The 20762-nt window shown below is 41.9% G+C and overlaps 1 protein-coding gene across 2 annotated transcripts in view; it reads left to right on the forward strand.

Moving 5' to 3' along the window:
- Positions 1-5011: 5011 nt before the first annotated feature.
- ARK2N (arkadia (RNF111) N-terminal like PKA signaling regulator 2N) overlaps positions 5012-20762 on the forward strand; it is a 63752-nt gene continuing 48001 nt past the window's right edge. For both annotated transcript variants that reach the window (XM_072952294.1, XM_072952295.1), the window contains exon 1: positions 5012-5809. The gene's annotated coding sequence lies outside the window, so the exon portion shown is untranslated. The remainder of the gene's footprint in view (positions 5810-20762) is intronic.

The following is a 20762-nucleotide window of genomic DNA, read 5'->3' on the forward strand; positions in this document are numbered from 1 at the left end:
CAACCATTCAGTTCACTTCGGGTACTAACGGCCCACAGTTGGCACTGACCCCACAGGTCTAGGGCTCAGTCCCTGGAGAGGGCCCCACTCCAGACGCCAGCCACCAGCAGGGCTGCCCGCACGTCTGTTCTGCAGACTATACATTCGGGGGTTCCTGTGACTCCCGCTTAAGTTTGATAACTCGCTAGATGCACTCACAGAACTCAGGAAAGCACTTTCCTTACTATTGCTGGCTTATTATGAAGGATGCAACTCAGGATCAGCAGCGGGGAGGAGGAACTTGGGGCTGGAGCCAGCCCAGAGCTTCCCCGTCCTCACCGGGGCCTCCAGGCACCTCAAAGTGTTGAGGAAGCTCTCTCAAACCCATCATGTAGGGTTTTAAAAAAAATTTTAATCAAGGTTTCATTATGCAGGCATTGTTAATTACATCTTTAGCCATAAGTCACTGAACTCAACCTCCAGTCCATTTCCCTTTCTGGCAGGTTGGGGGTGAGGCTGAAAATTCCAACCATCTCCCTCCTCAAGGTCTTGCTCCTCTGGCGACCAGCTCCCACCCTGCAGCTACCTAGGAGCCCATGAAGAATTACCGCCTTAGCATAAGTTCCGGTTTCTCACGAATAACAAAAGGCACTCCCATCACCCAGGAAATACCAAGCATTTTAGGAGCTCTGTGCAAGTGACTGGGGACAAAGACCAAAGATATGCTTTAAATTTTACACAGATCCCCGATGTTGCTCTTACTTAAATACTGCCGTTTTCAGAGCCGCAGAGGATGAGGGGGAGGACTGGAGGTGCTCTCCTTTGCAGGTGTTGCTTTGCATGCTTTGAGTCCTTTCTCCTAAATCACTGTGTCTTTGGAAAGTGTCCTATCAGCCACCCACAAGGGAGGTCCCTGGGGCTGCAGCCTCTTCCCTTCCTTCCCGATGCTATTCTTTCTTTCTCTCAGTCAATGGTAGATCTAGCCTTCTTCCCCCGGGAGCTCCACCTGCCCCTTGGTGTGGTCAGCGTGGGGTCAATGCTGACGATCCGCTTTCTCCTGGTCTTGACCTGAACACTCTGTTGAAGTCTGGTGACAACGTCAGACCCTGCTTCCCCATCCGTGCTTAAAAAAATGAAGCCAGACTCCTTCCATTCACATTCAGCCCCCCAACCTCCCTGCGGGCTGGCCCTCTCCTCACCCTTCCGCTGTCCAGCCGCAGGCAGCCTAGCCCTTGGGTTGTCATCCTCCAAACACCCCAGGGGCTTTACCACCTCTGGCTCCCTTCCCCCAAAGGTCAGTTTCTCTCACAGACATGTATTCAACGCATCCTGACTGCCAGGCTCTGTGCTGGACACCAAGGGGACCTGAGGAAGGATGGCTTGGGCTCTGCCCTCGAGGCCTTGACTCTTCCCCTCTCTTTAACCACAATCTGGCTGGTGGGGAGGGTACGGCTCAGTGGCAGAGTGTCCACCTACCATGTGTGAGGCCCTGGGTTCAAGCCCCAGTACTTTCATCAAAAAATAAACCCAATTACCTCTCTCCAAAGAAAAAGATCCTCTGGCTGGCCTCCCACCTCCCACCTCCCACCCACTTGGCACCTGGTGCCACCTCCTCGTAGGATGACATGGTTCAGCCCCTGCTCTTGGGTGTGTCAGGTGGATGAGAAAGAAGAACCCACACAATAGGTACAAAGGAGGGCAAAGGTTATGAGGGGAAGGAGCAGGTGTGGTGATGGGTGGTGGGTGCTAGTTTAGATGAGGTGTCCAAGGAACTCCCCTCTAGGGCTCTCACAGAGAGCTACCCTTTTATAAAAAAAGCCTTACACATTACTGTATATAAAATAGATAAACAACAAGGACCTACTGTATTGCACAGGGAACTATATTCAATTGCTTGTAATGAGACATAATGCAAAGGAAACTGAAAAAAAAAATATGTATGTATGTATATGTGTAACTGAATTGCTTTGCTGTACACCTGAAACTAACATTGTAAATTGACTACACTTCAATAAAAAATAAGAACAAAAAAAATCGGATGAGAAAATGCACACAAATATATTAAGCATCACACCACAACCATGTAGGTGGTGCTTAATAAATGTAAACTAAATATAAATTTGATATAAATCGATTGTTTTCAAATGTAAAGAAAAAGACAAGTTTATAAGTAATTTTTCTACTCATTAAATTTATTTCTAATTCAAAAAAAAAGAGAGGCCAATACAAACTTGCTGAAAAATTTAAAATGTCCTTTGCATTTGTTTCCACTGTTTAATAGACTTAAAGATTTTCTGTATAGAAGGCATGTCAGAGAGATCACCTGATTGGAAAGAGGGGCTTGGAGCCCGAGAGAGAGGAGCCTCCATCGTCCACCCCCGAGAGCTGGAGGCGGGGCACTGCGGGTGGTGCCGCTCCCACACGCCCTAGGCCACTGCGTGACTCCACCTTCACCACATCCTTCTGTCCGGTTCCATCCTGGTCCACGTAAACTTGTGGCTCTGGAAAACTGAGCCCACTGAGTAGCTGATCAGCGTGAGTTTGGGCTTGTAAGAGGAGCCGGCCTGGAGCTTTGTTGTCTCAACCACGGCCCTGTTTATAGAGTGTTGTCTGGGAGCCCAGAGCTGTGCTGAGAGCTTTACACACGCAGCTCAGTCCACCCTCACCATTACAACAGCCTGGAAGATAGACTCAGGGTTCATCCGTGTTTGACAGGTGAGGACGCTGAGGCTCAAGAGGTTACAGAGCTGCCCAGAGGTCACTCTGCTAGAAGCAGCAAGAACTCGATCCCGATCCAGATCTGCCAGGCTCCAGAGCTCTCTTCCTGGCGACCCCCTCACCTGGGCTGGAATCCTAGGGCTGCTTCCAGATGGCCTTCCATGGGGAGAACATAATTTAGTTCTGTGGAATGATGCTGTGAGGCAGAACAGGTAATGTTCCCTCTGGAAAATGGTGACTCATCTGAAATTATGTGGCCACCACGGTGCAGATTCAATATCACCCTCCCACACACACTCAAATGTTCAAGGGACTTATAGCAGGTCCTGGGAGATTGTAGTGGATGCTGGTTACGCCGGGGCAGGGCGTGGGAGTGGGTATGCTGAGGGAGGGGTAGCCCCATTCTTAGCAACCTGAGAGGGAAGAGAGGGGACAGCCCAGAACTGAGACGATGGTCCCGTCCCTCAGATGCCCCACTTAACTCAGTAAGAGTGGTTCTAACACTGGAGTCCACCTTACAGGGGCAGAATTCAGAAGTGACCTGATCAGTCAGGAGAGAACAGAGTAGAATCATAGCAAGGCCAGCCACACTCTGATGCTGTGGCCCAGGTCACCGTTTCTAACAGGCACCTGCTGCAGGCCCAGACCCAGTCCCAGTCCCAGCGGTGCAAGCAATGATGCTGAAAAGTGATTCAGATAGGCTTGGCCTTGGCCTCCGGGGTTTACGACAGAAGTTGAGAGTAGAACCAGAGATATGATCCAGTAGTAACACTTCAGATAAGCCAAGGGGCGGACATTGGTAGGACAGTGTCTGTGAGTAGAGGAATCTTGACAGAAGTTTCTGTAGAGGGAAAAGGATGGAGAGGGGTGGGAAGGGTGGTGGTGATGTGGGTGGGGGCTGGGCTGGGCTGGTTTTATGGAGGTGGTATTTCTGGAGCTTGGAGAGCTGAGTATGAGATGCGCAGGAGATTTCTAGGAGACAATTCCAAGACAGAAGTAGGATCAACTGCCCGTCTTTCCCTGCTCCTGCAGAAGGGGAAGAAGCAACTGCCCTATCTGGCAATTTGAATATGGTTGCAATAGGGATATTAGTAACTAGGGTACCAAACAGCCCAGACTCCAAAAGTAAGGACTAGTCCATTCACTGTAGAGAATTGAATTGCTGGTGTCAAACAGGAGAAGGAGCCAAGATGGTACCTCCGTGGTCAGAGTCTTCAGAGTCTACAGCACTGACAAGATCAGACCACCCAGGATTCATTTTAAACCCGAATGTATTCGTCCATGTTCATTCATTCATTTCAAGACCGACAGCTGTGATCTTACTAGATCCTTTTCTTTTCCCTTTTTTTGCTGAAAAAGCCTAGGCTCCAATTCCTTCAGGACTAAGGTAACAGGGAAATAAATGAATACATGGATAAACAAATGAGTGAAGAAACACACATAGACAAGATGTTGACCTGGCACACAGTACGTTCTCAGCGAGGTAGTTGTGGGAGCAGTTGAGAATGGGGGCTCTGGAGTTTGGCTGTCTGTGTGGGAATCCAGTCCCGCCACTTCTGATTGATGTGTGACCTTGGGCAGGGCACTTTACCACTCTGCCTAGTTCTGCTTTTGTCACTTGGGGCCAGAAATACCGCCAAACCTGCAGAGCTGTTGTAAACACTAAATGAATGAATCCATTTAGATGCATAGTACGGTGCCTTCGCACAATAGTAGGCATTCGAAGAAGTTAGCTATTATAAAATTATTTTTATCAACTTATTCATTTAGTCAGAGAGGGATAATTCCCATGCTTGTAGGCAGTGAGCATAAATAAGGGAACCGGGGGGAGCCGAGGGGCCTGGTCTAAAGGGGAGACTGATGTTGATGGGAGCATGGAGCCAGCGCTGTGATGTTCAGAATCTCTTCTTGGGGAGTGTCACCCCAGATCCCAGCATGGCTCCTGAAAAGGTAAATACCCTTTACATTTTCTCCTCAAGCCCTTATGCATTTATTTATTTTTTAAAACCCTCCTTTTAGAGAGTGCAAGCCCTTGGCCAGATCTTAAGTTGTTGAAGTTTGTTCTCAACACTTCTTTCCCCTTCTCAAGCCCTGTACTCAACAGGGGGCCCGCACCCACCTCACCCTTCTCCCAGGTCCCGCGTGGAGCACGTTCCCCCCAATCTCAGACCTCGACAAAGGGCGTCGAAAACTCAGAGTGCGCTGGCGCAGATCAGGGGTGACTCTGCAGAGGTGGAATGCGGCGCGGCCGCAGCGCGCGTAGGGGCGGAGCGGGGTCTCACCAGCAGGTGGCGGTCTGTCTGTGAGGCCTGCAAGGTTCGTCCAGAAACTTGAACGGAATGTTGATGCCACCGGTTGAGAGGAGCACAATCGAGTGTTCCTGAGCCGAGCTGTCGGCATCCGTGGAAAAGCGGGGAGGGAAGGGAGTGGGCTCCCTGCTATAGTGACTCAAGTATTTAGACGCCAGAAGCTTCATTCGGGAAGGCTTCGGGAGGGGTGAGTACTGAGCAGCGCACGGAAAAGGCAGCGCCGTCCTTTTCTTAGGGCACTGTCCTTAGCTTGTATTGACTGCCTTTGTGACCCTTACGGAACGACATTTCTAGGAGGGAGCTGCCTGATCAGTAGCAGGGAGCGCGGGAACGAAGCCCGGGAAGCCGGTGCTCGCGCACCCTCCACTCTGCAACGGGAGGAGCGCGGGTCGCCTCCCGCCAGGTGGCGCCGTCTGGCTTTTCCTCGGCCGCCCGCTCCGGTCCCTAGAGGCCCTCAGCTGCAGAGGCCGCTCTAGCCGACCAGAGCTGACTCTGTGGTTCCGGGCGGAAGTGAGGCGCCGAACGGAACGGCCTCTGGTGACATTTTCTCCGGTCGGCGCGGACGAGTGAAGGGACTTGGTGGTGGAGGCTGCGGAGGCGGCGAGATTCGCTTTGGCCCCGGCGGGGCCCGGACCGCGACCCTCTCTGCTCGCCGCCGGGGTTTGTGCTGAGGCGGAGGAGGCGGCGGTGGCCGTCGCATTCCGAGTCGCCGCGGCCCGCAGAGACCCGGCCCGGGGGTCGGTGCGTGCCCCGACGGGGCGCGCGGGGCGGGCGAGGAGGTGCGGGGCCGCCGCGGAGCGCAGGTGAGGCGGGAAGGGGCGCAGGGCCGCGGCCCGGCTACCGGTCGAGTCGTGGGACTCGGGCTGCGTCCCCAGGAGGGGTCGGGGGTGTCGGAAGGCTGCGGGCCGCGGGCGAGGCTCTGCGGCGTCCCGGCGCCCGGGTCGTGACGGGCCCGGCTGGCCGGCGCCGGGTGTCCGCGCCTGGACGTGGCGGGAGGCGCGGCCCGGGTTGGGACCAGCGAGAGAGGCGGAACAGCCCGACCCTTTGCCGGCCCGCCGGTGACCCTCGCGTCCTCCTGGCCCGGCCGAGTTGGCCGACCGGCCGAGCCCCCCTCTTCTTGCCCGGCCAGGCGAAGCCCTTTCCCCTCGGCGGAGAGGAGGCCGGCGGTGCCGCAGCCCGTGGGCCGCGCGGGGGAGCGGTTTCGCGGCCCTGGAGTTGTCTTCACGCAACTTTCCGGCGCCCCGGGCCGCGGGGGAAGCGGCGGCAGCTCGGCCAGCTCGGCCGGCTCCGCATGCGGGGTCTGGCGCCGACACCTGCCCGGATTCCCGACAGCCCGGGCGGCCGCCCCAGCGCCGCGGCTGCCGAGGCCTAGGAGAAGGGAGAAAGGCTTTCTCCGGCTCGGCGCCGCCTGCGTCTCGGCGCTTCCACCGCGTTCAGTCCGCAGACGCCTCCGGTCAGTGGCACGGACGTGTCATTCTCCAAAACTGACCTCTTCTGGCGCATTTGTCAACTTTATTTAGAAAGCCGGCGAGGATATAAGCTGACGAGCCTCAAGTTAAAGATCTTCGTCTTCTCTGACTCTTCCGTGGAGAGTTCTCCTCTTTCCCCAGTAGCACTTCGTACTTTATTTCTTGTGGCACCAATCTGAGTGTATTGTTGGGACAGCAGCCCCCAACAGAACCTCACGTCATTCATTCTCCCCTTTAAACCGTCCTCTCCTGTGTCACGGAATAGATGTTCACAGACTGAAGGAATGAACGTCTGTGCTTGTTCTCCCAGATTGAACCGCTTGAGCAGTTTGTGCTGGATGTGGTGTTTCTTGCCTGAGCTTCTGCTTTCTGACTCCTGCCATCTAGGAGGCTGAAAAACCCAGATGAGGCTTTGTCAAGGTTGGACCTCTTAACTACAAATACATCTGGCAGTTTTGCTAAGGCTGTTACTGTGTAGTGTCGTTGGGCACTCGCTAGCAGCTTGAACTACTCCCTTCTGGAATACTTTAAGGACGGAGGCTGTTAACTTCTCATGTGGTTTTGCTGATCCTGTCGGTCTGGATTCCTTCAGTGAGAGCATTGTTTTCTGGTTTAACTAGCATTTTTAGAGACCGACAATTGATAGTTATTAACTGATGTCCTGAGGAGTCACAATGCTGAGGTTTTCTAGTAAGAAGTGTAATACTTTGGGCCGAGTATTCTGGCCAATATAATGCCTAGTTGAGTGCTTTATGCACAGTAGGTGCTGAGTAAATATAAAATTATGACTTAAATTTGAACTTGGGAAACTAAGAAGGAATTTACTGCAATGACCTGTATGCTGCTGTAAGAAGAGCCTTAGTGAAACTTCATGCAGTTACATAAAATGAGAAATAAATGTCTAAATATTTTTAGATATTTCTAAATCAGATTCCTTCAGAATGCTTTTCAGTACCATTGTAATCTTAAAACTTCAAACCATGTCCTTTTCATAATGTCGGCATAGATGTAAACTTCAAAATAGGTGACAAAATATGAAAGGAAGGGAGAAGCTTAAAGGTAATTGACTTATACCTGAAGTGTCAGCTAAATACGGTTTCCTAATGAAAAAAAATGTTTTTTTTTCTGATTTTTTTGGTGAAAAATGGAATTGACTAGATTTTGGAACTGGAAACTTTCCCCATTGTTTCTTATTAAGTTCACAGTGTAGTTGTTGTGTAGTTGTTACATTACTCACTAGTTCAGTTTACATCACTGTTAAGTGCATTTATGAAAGAGTGTTATAATGCTCTTTGTCCTGTAGTCTTCATGATCAATCCAAGACCTATATATTAAAGATAAATTTAGCTTTAGATTCTAATTTAATGCTGTTCTGATAGAACTGAGTTTGTCCTTCAAATGTTCTATTTCATACTGGTACCTTAAATTTCCTTAGTGTATGACTAGTAACTTCTGGGAGCTTGTGTAGTTAGTTATTATTTGAGGCGTTGTTTTACTGAGATCTTCAATCTTATGACTTTGTTCTGATGTGAGCATGAATAGAGCTAATGTATGGGTGATTAGAATGTTTTGTTTCTTCCCTTTTAAAGTTTGGAACTGGCGTATGTTTATGCTAGAGACTCAGACGCTACGTTTGTAACTTTGGTAAATCATCGTAGACCTTCCTAATTTTCCTGCAGGTAACTAGGGACATGAAAACCATGTGTATTCGTGTTTACTAAATTGACAGTACTTGAGAAAACCTGTGAAGGATGGAAAATGCTGTACTGTTAACATATTTTCTTTTGAACCATACTAATTTTGGTATTCTGTATTATTTTCAAAAAGAGTGTGGGGCCAAATAAAGTTTCTTGGATAATTAAGAAGTAAAAACGAAATAGACGTATTGATAACTGAGTAGAAAGCTATGAGACTATAGAAGGGGGAAGAGCTGCTGGGAAAACAGGACAAGACATTCAGGTGGAACCTCTTTATTTTCACAGCACTGGTTGTTGATTGCTTGCTGCGTTTCAGTGGTGCTCTCATTGCTGGTGCGGTAGTGATGTATGAGACTCAGGTCTTGTTGCTAAAGAACTGATGCATTTAAACCTGAGGTTTGAGATGTATTTTCAGGTGAGCATTCGAGGCTAGAGAACAGCCTAAGCGAAGTCATGAGTATCAGTGATCTTGAACAGTTAAGTGTGGCCAGTGCCTTGAGTTTACAGAGGGATAGATGTAAACTCTCTGGGTTAGATGAAGGTACAGCCAGGGTGTAAAGGTACCCTGGTCTGCTAATGAGTTACTAATTTTCTCCTTTAAGGGGGAAAAAATCAGATGGAATATGAAGGATGAGATAGGCATTCCTTGAAAGATTTTTCTTTATCCTTAGGTTCACTGAGTAGAAATTTTATTGGTTTTATTTCTTTATTATGGGTTGATTCTTGATCAGCAGACTAATTTGATAGTTGTTTTTCTTTAGTTGTCAAATTCCAGTCTTAACATTAATTTCAATCGGTGTCATAACTTTTCTAAATACTTTGAGCCTTTATCTTTAATTTTACCTACTTTCCTTACTCTTTCAGAACTCATATGATTGAACTTAAGGAAATAACATTCTCTGCTTTCGTGTGGCAGCTTCTCAGAAGAAGTGGATTGATGTTCAGTTAGTTTTCACACAGCCTACAGGTCCTTGTGAAAAAAGGAAGGAGCAGGGTGAAACTAAAATTATCTTGCTTGTTTTATCCTCTTATATTTCTCAACTGCTAGGGGAGGAAGTGTTGTATGTATTGGACATAGTTGTAACGTGTTAGTAGCAGCAATAGTAAAAGTGGTTTAAAAATACTGTAACGTAACCAGTGTGACTCAGATTTGAGGGTTGTCTTATTTAGGATTTGTGGCTTTAATTGACAGTGTTTAAGTTTTGGTTCTATTCTTTTTCATGTCTTTACTCAAAATTAGGGACCTCAGTTTCTGTTACTTTGTAGCCAGTAGATACATGGTGTAAGTCTTATGTTACTAATTTGACTTGGGTTTGAAAACTACCTGGATGCGTATTTTCTAGTTAAGTGAAGATTAATCAAAAGTCGAAATCTATCCACAGAACTTAATTTGTATGTGGGAGTAGTAATACCTGGTTAATTAAAGACCCATTTATTGAGCACTCAGGTGCCAGGTGGGGACAGGTACAAAGATGAAAGAAATTTCTGCTCCAGGAACTCAAATCTAGGGAACCAGATGATTTCTGAGTTTCTTTTCTGCTCTAAAATGTGGAGAAGAAAAGTAGGCCATAAGAGAAAAAGTATAAGTGTTGTGAAACAGCTATAGTATGGAGTTAGTCTTTTTATAAAATCATTTAAAATAAGTTATTGGAAAATAGCATTTTTTCCCCCTTAAATGAGTCTCTAAGCTTAAAAGAAAATGATTGGAGACTTGACTTCTTTTTTACTGCCAGTCTGCCTGGGATTAAGCCCATGTGTTAGTAAATTAGTTCTGATTGTTGTTCAGAGAACAACAAAATTAAATGTGTTAAAATGTACTTACAGCAGCCGTTCCCAAGAATGTGGATAAACTGGGATTGTGTTAAGGTAGGTAGCTTAGAGATGTAAGTTTTCACAGGCATGGTTAACGTTAGGGAAACCAGACACTGACCAAAGAGATCAATAGAATTTATTTTTTACTGAGTTGTCGGGTTTAAAAAAAATAACTTTTGATGTCCAGAGTCAGCATTTTGTTAGGTGTCTTATAATTAGAGAAGGGTATTGTTGGGGATAGGGAAGTTGGGTGTGGACTAAAACTGTAGGAAAACAGGACTGTTTTCCTTTCTGTATTACGAACAAAAACCTCATGTGGTTAGAATTTTCAGCAGTATCCTGCCTGCCTTAGTTTTTAACCCAGCATAGAAGCATAGTTTATTCTTAAATCAACTTTTCTTCATCAAGGGTTTCCCATTATTTGTCTCCACTGCAATCCACTAAACAATTTGCTGTGAGCCTGAGCGTGTGTATAGTGGATAGGTTTTTGGCGGTATTTATTTTGGGGACCTCAGCTCCCAGTATGTGGTGACCCATTTTATGTGTACTATCTAAAGAGGGAGATAGAAAATGGCCAGGGCAGAAATCTTGGGGGAAATCTAGAACCTGTGTTTTTAATTATGCTTGATTGACACTGGTGCTTTTGAGCACTTGGGGGTCTCTCATTGGCCACTGTGCGTTCTTTGCCTTTGGTAACTTCCTGGGCTTCTTGCTTGATGCTGGTTTACTCACAGCCCTGGTCTGGTGCTGGGCCCCATACATGTCAGTGGTGGTAGTATCTGCAACATGAAGAGATTTGAGCAGCCATTGTCACTCTTGACCTATTTATAGAGCTTGTATCAGTGGAGAAGAGGTTGACTGGCAAGGAGGCAAAGCTGCTCTCTTCCAGTGGTTGCAATCTCACAGTTTATATTTCAGTTCCGGGTAGGCCAAGTCCATTCAACTGCATTCATTTTTAGTGTTCCCTCTCTGTACTCCAGCCTTCTAACACTCCAGTTTCTTAGTCAACTTCACTCTTGAAGGAAAAAAGTCAAATAATTATCACACTGAAATGTAATTAGTAATAATTCCTTAATATCATATGATACTCAGTGTTCAGATTTCTCCTGTCTCGTAAGTGTGTTTTTTACAGTTATTCAGAGCAAGGGCCAAATAAGGTCTGTGCGTTGTTTTGTAATCTGTAAGTTCCCCCTCCATTTCTTTTTCCTGACAGATTACTTGTTGAAGAAACAATTTTCCCATGGTTTGAAATTCTGTTCCTGTAGTAGTGTACCTCTGTCTCCTGTGTTTCTTGTTAATTGATATTAGGTATTAGAGGCTTGATCAGGTTTGGTTTCTCATTTATTCTTTTTTTTTTCTCTTTGAGGGGCAAAAGTGCTTTGTAGGTGATGCTGAGTACTTGGATCAGGAGGCGCATAATTGGTTCTCTGTGATGTTAGCAGCCGCTGATTCTCCCTGCCTAATTCCATTAATTAATTACTCATAGTTCCTCACTCTGAATATCTTTCATCATTCCCATCCTGAGTCTTTTATACTATATCTGGTTTATAGTTATAGCCTCTTCAGCCTCTTCCTTTTCAGAGCTAAGGGAAGGGATGAGTTGCTGTGGATAAAAGGGCTATTTCCATTATATTGTAATTCTGTAGACATACTTATTTCAATCTGAATATTTGGTTCTTGCACTGTCCACGTTATCCATACCAGAACTTCTCAGTGGAAATGTTTACCCCAAATCCTGACAAATAATCAAAAGAAGTCCTTTGAAAGTAAAATTTATTTTGAGATATTGGTGCTTATTTACAGTAAGAATACTGTTGTCATTAAAGTATGTTAGTTTTTATGTATACAGATTAGGAAAGAGGTTAATTTTTCTATTTCAAAAAATTTGAGAACATTGCTGTTACAGATGTAATAGAATCTTCCTAGAACTGAACATCTGGGGAGAGTGGGCTTCATTTTGATTTTTAGTGAGATTCTCCTTTTTACCTCACTGGTTATGTGACTTATGATATTTCGTTTCTTCGTGTCTGGTTTTTGCATCTTTATAAATACACGGTCACTTTATATACATATTCTAAATGTAAGGAAGTAGCTTTACTAGGCTATTAGCATTTGTGTCAGTTTTGTCTTAACTGGTTTTTTTTTGGGGGGGTGGGGAGTAGGTAATTAGGCTTATTTATTTGTTTTTAGAGAGGCATTGGGGATTGAACCCAGGACCTTATGCATGCTGAGCATGGGCTCTACCACTTGAGCTGTACCCTCCCCCACCTTATGTTTTTATTTGGAAAGATAAAAGGGAAGTTGCTCTATTGGAAATCATACTGATTCTATGTGATGGAATATATTTTTATATACAAGTCACTGGTCCTGTTAAGCAAAAACTGTTTCATTAGTGGTCTTGCTGATTTTCCAAAATGATTCAGTTCATCAATTCAGCAAATATTTATTAAATACTGTGTGTTAGGAACGGTGAGTGAACTGAAGATGATTAACATAGTCCCTGTCTTCAAAGGAGATTGTAATTTAATGGGGCAGAGGAGGGTAAGTAAAACCATTTATACAAATAAGTTGTTTCTTTTAAATTACTTTCCTCATTATGTGTTATTTCCCTCCTTCCTCATGTATAAGATTAACTCTTAATTTTTTTGGCTTACATTTTCTCAGTCATTGTGTGGGTGGGTGGAGGAGGTGTTACTTTAAAAATCACCCTCTTCCAGCAGTGTATTTGTGTGCAACAGTCAGAAAAATTACGTAGTAATTGTTGGGTGCTAATTTTTTTGATGATTACTACTATTGTGATTCTCTCCTACCATTAGAATTAGATTGTCACAATATCTGTTCCGGTATCCAACTTGCCTAACACTGCAGAGTCACTTTAGGAGTCTCTCTGCTAGTTGTCCACACCAGCAAGAAGTGGGCACACAAAATACTGTTGGAAAGCGCTGCTTCATTCTAGTTACATCTTCACGGGTTGCAGTTTGTCTCTTGGTCCCCTGTCTTGTCTTGTCCCCCTGTTCTTGTTTATATTTAAAAAAACAAAACCGAGCAAAACTGCAAAATACCTTGGGCTTTTTTTTTTTCCTTTTCCCAAGTTTCTAGGTGTAGAGTAGGCAAAGTTTGATGACCTAAGAGAGTGGTTTTAAAGACCTACAACTGTCATGGATTTTGGTTTCTTTAACCTTGGTCCCGATTACATATTAGGGAAGTTATTACTACTTAAAAAAACGAGTTAGCAAAACACAAGCTATAATCTGTTTCATATTATAACTGTTTCAGAGGCAGGAACTTCTGTTATTTTAGAGTTAGCTACATTCTTATGGTGGTCTTGTGACTTTTTTTTTTAAGTCTCATCCATACAAGAAAGCAGTGTTTTAACAAAAATATAGAAACGTACAGTTGCTTTGATTTTTAGTGCTAGTAGAGGGCATCATTTTTGAATTACAAATTTAGTAATAAACTTGCATAGTTGAATATTTAAATTGTAAGGGAGCTAATGATTTTTGGATTTTAAGCTAAGCCCATTTTTTTAAACTTTAGAAGTTTTGTTTAGACTAGACTACTATGAGGCTATTAAACGACAACTCCTTTACTTAATAACTCCTTCTTATCCCTCCCTTATATGGTGTAGATTTTTCTTTTATTGATTAACCATTTGGCATTCTTGGGCATAATGTTAAGTAAGTGCAGTATGGAAAACTATCCCATTTTCTTCGTATATAAAAATACCAAAGAAATGGCAGTTGTGTGGTTTCTATAAAATGAATCAAAACAATGAGTGTTTTGTTTTTAGGGAAGATTATCAAAGGAGCAGTCTTGTGTGCCTTTTTAAGTGTAGAATGTAAATATGCTTTGACTTACACAAAAGATGTATTCTTGTATATTTATGGGTAAAACCAAATTATGAAGTGCTTAGTATTTCTTATTTAAACATTTCTAGCTAGTACTAATTGAGCCATTGATCTGAGCAAGGATATGGCATGCATTTGCGTATTCTGTGGCTGCTGTATTGAAAAATAATTCATTTCTAAAGCCTGGTATCATGCATATCTAAAGGGCACGTGTTATGTTAATAATGCATCTGTAGTTAAAGTTAGTGCTGAAGGAAAGAGTAACTGCACTTGTAGAGTTTGTCCTTAAAAATTCTAAGATTTGGACATTATTAACAAATATGTGAGATTTTAAAATGTCAACTTGATTTAAAAATTAAGATGTCCTTAAAATTCTATTTTAATAAAACATTTTATTTTAAATGATATGGGACTTCTTATCCACAGGACCTAGCAAAATGTCTTCTGCTTAATAAATACTGATTATATGTTCAATAGCTATTATGTGTCTACTGTGTGTTGGGTATTTTTCTAGGTACTGCAGATATGGTAATCAGTGAGTCAGAGTCCCTGCCCTTTTGTGTCATATTCTATGAAGCAGACAGACAATAAACTAGACACATAAATCAGCAAGGTAATTTTAGATACTTTTAAAAAAATAGAGAATGGGGAATGGGTGAGAGTATGCATTTAATACATTTAGGGAAGGCCTTTTTAATGTGAATTTGAATTGAGACCTGAAATGTAAGAGCCAGCACCAAAAAAGATCGGGATGAGTGCTTTCCCGGCAGTGTGAACAGCAAATGCAAAATCCCCTGAATCACAGATCTTGGCGTGAAGAATTTGCAGCCTAATGAGACAAAATGATTCTGAGGTGAGAATTGAGCAACACCTATCTTGTAGACCTCAAAGCAAATTCAAATTTTATTTTAATTGTAAGGAAATTTGTATAAAGAAATTGTACTTTAAAAAAAAAGAACGAAAGGAAACTAACTATGGGTCTAAGCAAGGAGCAGTCTAGTTTACCTTCTTCATTGTAAAGTGAAGATGTACCTTGATTTACACAGGACATATGTTCTTGTGTATTTGTGGATAAGACCGAATTTTAGGACCAGATTCCCCACAAATGTGCATTGCTATGGGGCGACAGAAGTGTCTATGAATGGTTAGCACCAAAAACAATTTTAAATATCAAACTTCAAATATATTAGAAAAACTTGATTGAAAGGGCTCTGTATTAAAACCTTATCTTTTAAGTATATAATCTAAAATATCTTTTGTAAAGATCCAGATGTTCAGAACTTTTATTTTGGTGAAAGGAGGCTGCTTATGTAGCGTGATCTAGTCTTAGGTTAAGAAGAAGGTTGGAAGTTCAGAAACTGTTCTAAATATATCTGTTTAAATGTATCTAAATATAACTTGGCCATCGACCTACATATTCTTTTCTTAGAAATGAGGATTATACATTTCAGGTTAACTATGAGCAATAATTAATAAAAATAATTAAAATGTTCTGAAAACCTAAATAGAATTGTTTAGATAGTTGTCAGAGTGGGTAGACCACTTATTCTGTTTATCTTGTTAAATTACAACTTTTATGAAAGTCTACAAATAGGCAATAACACATTTATCAATTTCTTTTTTAAAATAGTTAGTGACTGAAACTCTGTTTTAGTGGGTTTTACAAATGAAATTGCCTGTATCTTTAAAAAATATCCCTTGAAGCTTTTTGGAAACATTGAGGTCCCGGCTAGTTCATGGTTGCGTGTTTATGCTGGTTGAGTGTCTAAATTTGACCAGCAGCACCACTAGGAGGCGCTAGTTTTCCGATACTGACAAGCAAGGCCAGGGTGGTGCAGATTTGTTCTCATGTTGCCTTTTCCATGAAGTCTCCAGGTAGAGCTGTTAACTGCAGCGGTTTTCTGTATGTTGTGACCCTAGCTCCTATGAACATGTTTATGCAGGTGACAGATATGTGTATGTGTGTGTGTATGTATATGTGGTACCACATGCATTTTTTAAAAAGCAAAAATGAGATTTAAAAGGCTCATTTAACTGTGATAAATCCAGTGTGCAGCTGGCCTTGTTCTATCTAGGAGCTCATTTGATATCATCTTGGTACTGGGTATCATCTCTCTTTGTATAGTGGCTCTTTACTTTTCTTGTAGGCTTTATTTTCAGCCAGGCTTCTCATGAGGACAGAGTTGCCTGCTCCCCACCCCACCCCTGGCCCCAACCTCCCCACCCGCCAGAAGCTCCAAGCTAACAATTTTTTTCACATTACAGAAAAACTAGTAGATTTTTATTTTTAGAGTACTTTTAGGTTTGCAGAAAAATTCAGCAGAAGGCATAGAGAATTCCTTTATGCTCCCTCCTCAGTTTTCCCTGTTATTTTTTCTTTTTTTAGATTTTTTTTTGAGGGGAAAGGTAATTAGGTTTATTTATTTATTACATTTTTTTTTAGAGGTACTGGGGATTGAACCCATGCACTGTACCACTGAGCTATACGCTCCTCTCTTCTATTATAACATCTTGCATTAGTTTGTTGCATTTGTTATAATTATTGAGCTCATATTGATACATTGTCAAAGTTCAAGTTTATTATTAAGGTTCACTCTTTGTGTTGAAAAATAGTGATACTCTGTTGAATAATAGTTCTGTGGAGTTTGACAAATGCCTAATGCCTGTCTATCATTACAGTATCTAACAGAATAGTTTCATTGCTCTAAAGATCTCCACCTGTTCATTCCTCCCTCTTCTCTGCTACCCTCTGGCAACTTGATTTTTTCTTCAACAGTCTCTTTAGTTATTTTATTTCAGTTTTAGATTCACAATAAAATTGAATGGAAGGTACAGATTTTTCATATACTCCCTGCCCCACATATACATAGCCTCCCCTGTTACCAACATCCCTCACCGATGTGATACATTTGTTACGACTGAGGAACCTACATTTGACACATCATTATCACAGAGTCCCTACTTAACATTAGGGTCACCCTTGGTGTTGCACAGTGTTTGGATTTTGACAAATTTGTAATGACATGTATCCACCATTACAGTTTCATTGCCTTAAAAATCGTCTCTGCTCTGCCTGTCTCTCTCTCTCTAGCCCAAACCCTGATGTTTTACTATCTCTCCATAGTTTTGCCTTTTCTGAAATGGCATATAGTTGGAATTAGACGCTATGTATCCTTTCCAGATGGGCTTCTTTTACTTAGTAATATGCATTTGAGTTTCTCCGTACTTAACATTAGGGTCTTTTAATGGCTTGAGGGCTCATTTCTTTTTAGTGCTGAATAATACTCCATTGTCCAAATGTAATAGTTTATCCACTCACCTAATAAAGGACATCTTGCTTGCTTCTAATTTTTGGCAGCATACCCTTCAGCATTTTTGACTGATAATCACAGACTTAAAAGTAGGAATTATAGCAGAATAGCAGAAGCACCCTTTTTCTTGACTTTATTACTATCTTTGATAGCAAATATGTTGAGCAGCTCATTATGTTAAGGTATAGTAAAATTGGACTCTGGGGTTGCTTTTGTTAAAATCCTGACTCCAGTATTGGATCTGCTGAGTTTGTACAAATTCTCTAGCTTTGTTCCTGTCTGCAAAATGGGATAATAGTACAGTTGACCCTTGAACAACACAAGTTTGGACTGCGTGGGTCCACTTTGGAGGATTTTTTTTCAGTAGTAAATACTGCAGTACTACGTGAGCTGTGGATATGGGGGACCCAAGGATATGGAGGAAAGGAGTATAGGGAAGGCTGACTATATTGTATAATTATATGTGGGTTTTTTGACTGTGAAGAGGGTCAGCGCCCCACCCTGTTGCTTTCAAGGGTCAACTGTATTTATCTAATGGAGTTGCTAGGGCTGGGTTATGCATTTAAGTGCTTGGGCTGATTTTAGAAATTAGACAGTGCTTGATTTTAAAAGTTATTGCATATAAACATACACACACACACATACATACATACATACATATATACATGCATACATACGCATGCACACACACATGGATATATTGTGTCTTTGACCATCAAACTATCTGATCCAGTCAAGCCAAGGCCTGAATTATTTGCAGTTAAGTGTAAGGTTAGTACTAAAATACCTCTAAAACAGCTGCTCTGCTTTCCTAAAGACACACAGGTATGTCCTGAGAAGTATCTAAGTAGTGTGCTTGAGCAATACATTGCATGTCTATAATGCTTTAGACTTTTTAAAGCATTCTTTAAACATTGTTTCATGTATTCATGTCTGTTTTCCTTAACAACCATTAGAATCTGCATCCTTAAGCCCTACTTTTTTTTTTAATTTTACAAGTTAGGAACTAAAAAAAGATATTTATCCTAATTTATACAGTGAATAGCAGAATTAGGATTAGAACCCAAGTTTCTTAGATTTCTTTTCTTTACTTTGCTGCCTTTCTTTTTCATCTGTCATTACTTTTAAGTATGATGGGAGTAAGCTGCAGAGAGACAGAAGTAGAGAAAATGGTACTGATTCTCAAAGATTTGAATTTTTTAAATTCATGATTTTATTTGGTTAATAAATAAGTGCCAAGGACATGCCTAGGAATGCCAAGGACACTTTAATATTATTGGCAGGAAAATCCATCCCCAACCTCTCCTGAGTTTTAGATCTAAATATTAAATATCGTAGTGCTTCCTCGTCATTTCTTGGGATGTCTCAAAGGCACTTTAAACTCCCCACGCCTAATAACAGACTCTTGATGTCCCTTCCCCCTCTCCATTCACTGCACAGGTCTTTCATGTTCCCTTAGTGATTGGTTCTGCCATCAGTGTAGTTCCAGAATCCAGACACCAAAGACTTGTCCTTGATACCTGCCTTTCTCTCCTCCCGTGTTTGCTCTATGATCTCTCAGATCTGTCTGTATCTCTCTTGCCGCTATCGTCAGTCTAGAGCTACTGTAGTTTTTTGTCTTGCCTTTGAATTGTTCTGTGACATTTACCCTTGTCTCCTTTTCCATCCAGTCTCTACTCTGCAGCCAGAGTGGTCTTTTTGAAGTACAAATCTGCTCAAATCTGTGTTGCCCTCCTGATACAGTGTTTCCTATTTACTCCTTAGGAAACCTTGCTAGATCTCCTAGGCTAGTGTTAACATTCCTCTTTTTCTCCTTCCATGGTGCCAACATACCTTCTCTCTGCTGGATTTACCACAGAATAAATTTAATATTTATTTGTGTGATTATTCAGTTATCTCTTCCTTTGACTCTGAGTTCCACTAGGAATGTACTGTACCTTTCCCAGTTCCTGGTGTGGTAGCTGATAACTAAACATTGACCCTCTTTAAAGTTGTCTTTTTGTCTGAATAGAAAGCCATTTTTAGTTCAGAGTATTGTTTTGTGTAAGAGACAAAGTTGAAATTCATTAATTATCTAGTACTGTGGCTTCTACATGTGGAGATGCAGAGTAAGTTAACTGGTTCATATAGATCATATTAGAGGCATTAGCTGCTTGTATTTCTTACAGTTCTAGGCTGGTGATATGACATAAACAGATGCGGGAGTGCTAGCAATTAGAATGCCCCATTTTATTTGACTGTAGAGCAAAATCTTGCCTAGAAGCAGTTTTACTTAATTGTCTGTGCTTGTGTCAACTTGTGGTTTTAACGGAAAAGTGCCTGTAGCAACAGTAAACTTGTAATAGCAAATGACTTCAGTTTGCATTTGTCATATCAGGAAGGACAGTACAGTGTCAGTTTATTCATTTTTGTGTCATTATCATGGTGTTATAGGATGGTTAATGATGGTTGTTCACAAGGGGTAAAATTGAAAGCCATAAAAGGCAAGCCTTTCTTATGTTGAGTGCTTAATGATTTTATACACTGCTCTGTCAAAATCCTCATGAGGATTTCCTGCAGTGGTCTTAGTTAAGACCGTATTAATCATGTTCCTTTCTTACAACTCTAAGTCTTTTGGAAGTTACTAAACATCCAAGAATATATTGCAAGAAGGAAAACTTTCTTCTGTGGGTGTGTTTTATGGATTACTTGATGTATTTTTTTCTCCAAGGATATTTTCTTACCTACCAGTTTATACATTAAAGCAACTGGTTCACATATTTTTAAAAAAAGTCTATTAAAGTCTATTCTCTGTTCACTCTTTCTCCCTGGATAAGCTGATATATTCATCTGTCGCTTCCGCTTATACTGATAATGTCCAAACCTGTATTTCTGAGTTTTTTTTTTCCTTTGAGGCCTGTGTTCTTATAAGCATTATCTAATTCAAATCAAAGTTGATTTTTTCTCTTTTTACTCTTCCTGTAGACCACATTTTAATTGGGATTACCCTGTACTCAATTATATATGCCATTAACCACCCAAGAAGTAGAGTGTTCTGTATATGTCATATGGGTTGAGTTGGTTAATAATGTTCAAGGCTTCTATATTCCTGCTGATTTTCTGTCTAGTGTTATTCATTTAGAATGAGAAATTGAAATCTGTGACTGTAAATATTTAATTATCTTCTGTTAGTTTTGCTTCATGTAATTTTGAGCCTTTGTTAAGTGCATATATATTTATAAGTAGTGTATACATTTATAATTTTTATCTTTTCCTGGTATATTAACTTTTGTATTATTATGAAGTGTCCCTCTTTGTGTCTAGCAATATTTCTTATCTTAAAGTCTATTTTGTCTGATACTAATATGTTTTAGCTTTCTTATGGTTGCTTTTTGCGTAGTATATCTTTTTCCATTCTTTTCTTTCAGCCTGTTATACAATTGAATCTAAGATCTGTCTCTTGCAAACTGCATGCAATTAGATCTTTTTTACCCAGTTTGACAATCTCTGCCTTTTGATTGGAATGTTTAGACCATTCATATTTAATGTAATTATTAATATGGTTACATTACTTTTGCCATTTTGTTATTTATTTTCTAACATCTCATTTTTGTTTTTCTTCTGTACCACCAGAGGTGCC

This window comes from Vicugna pacos, chromosome 30, assembly GCF_048564905.1.
Source record: "Vicugna pacos chromosome 30, VicPac4, whole genome shotgun sequence".
Classification (NCBI taxonomy): domain Eukaryota; kingdom Metazoa; phylum Chordata; class Mammalia; order Artiodactyla; family Camelidae; genus Vicugna; species Vicugna pacos.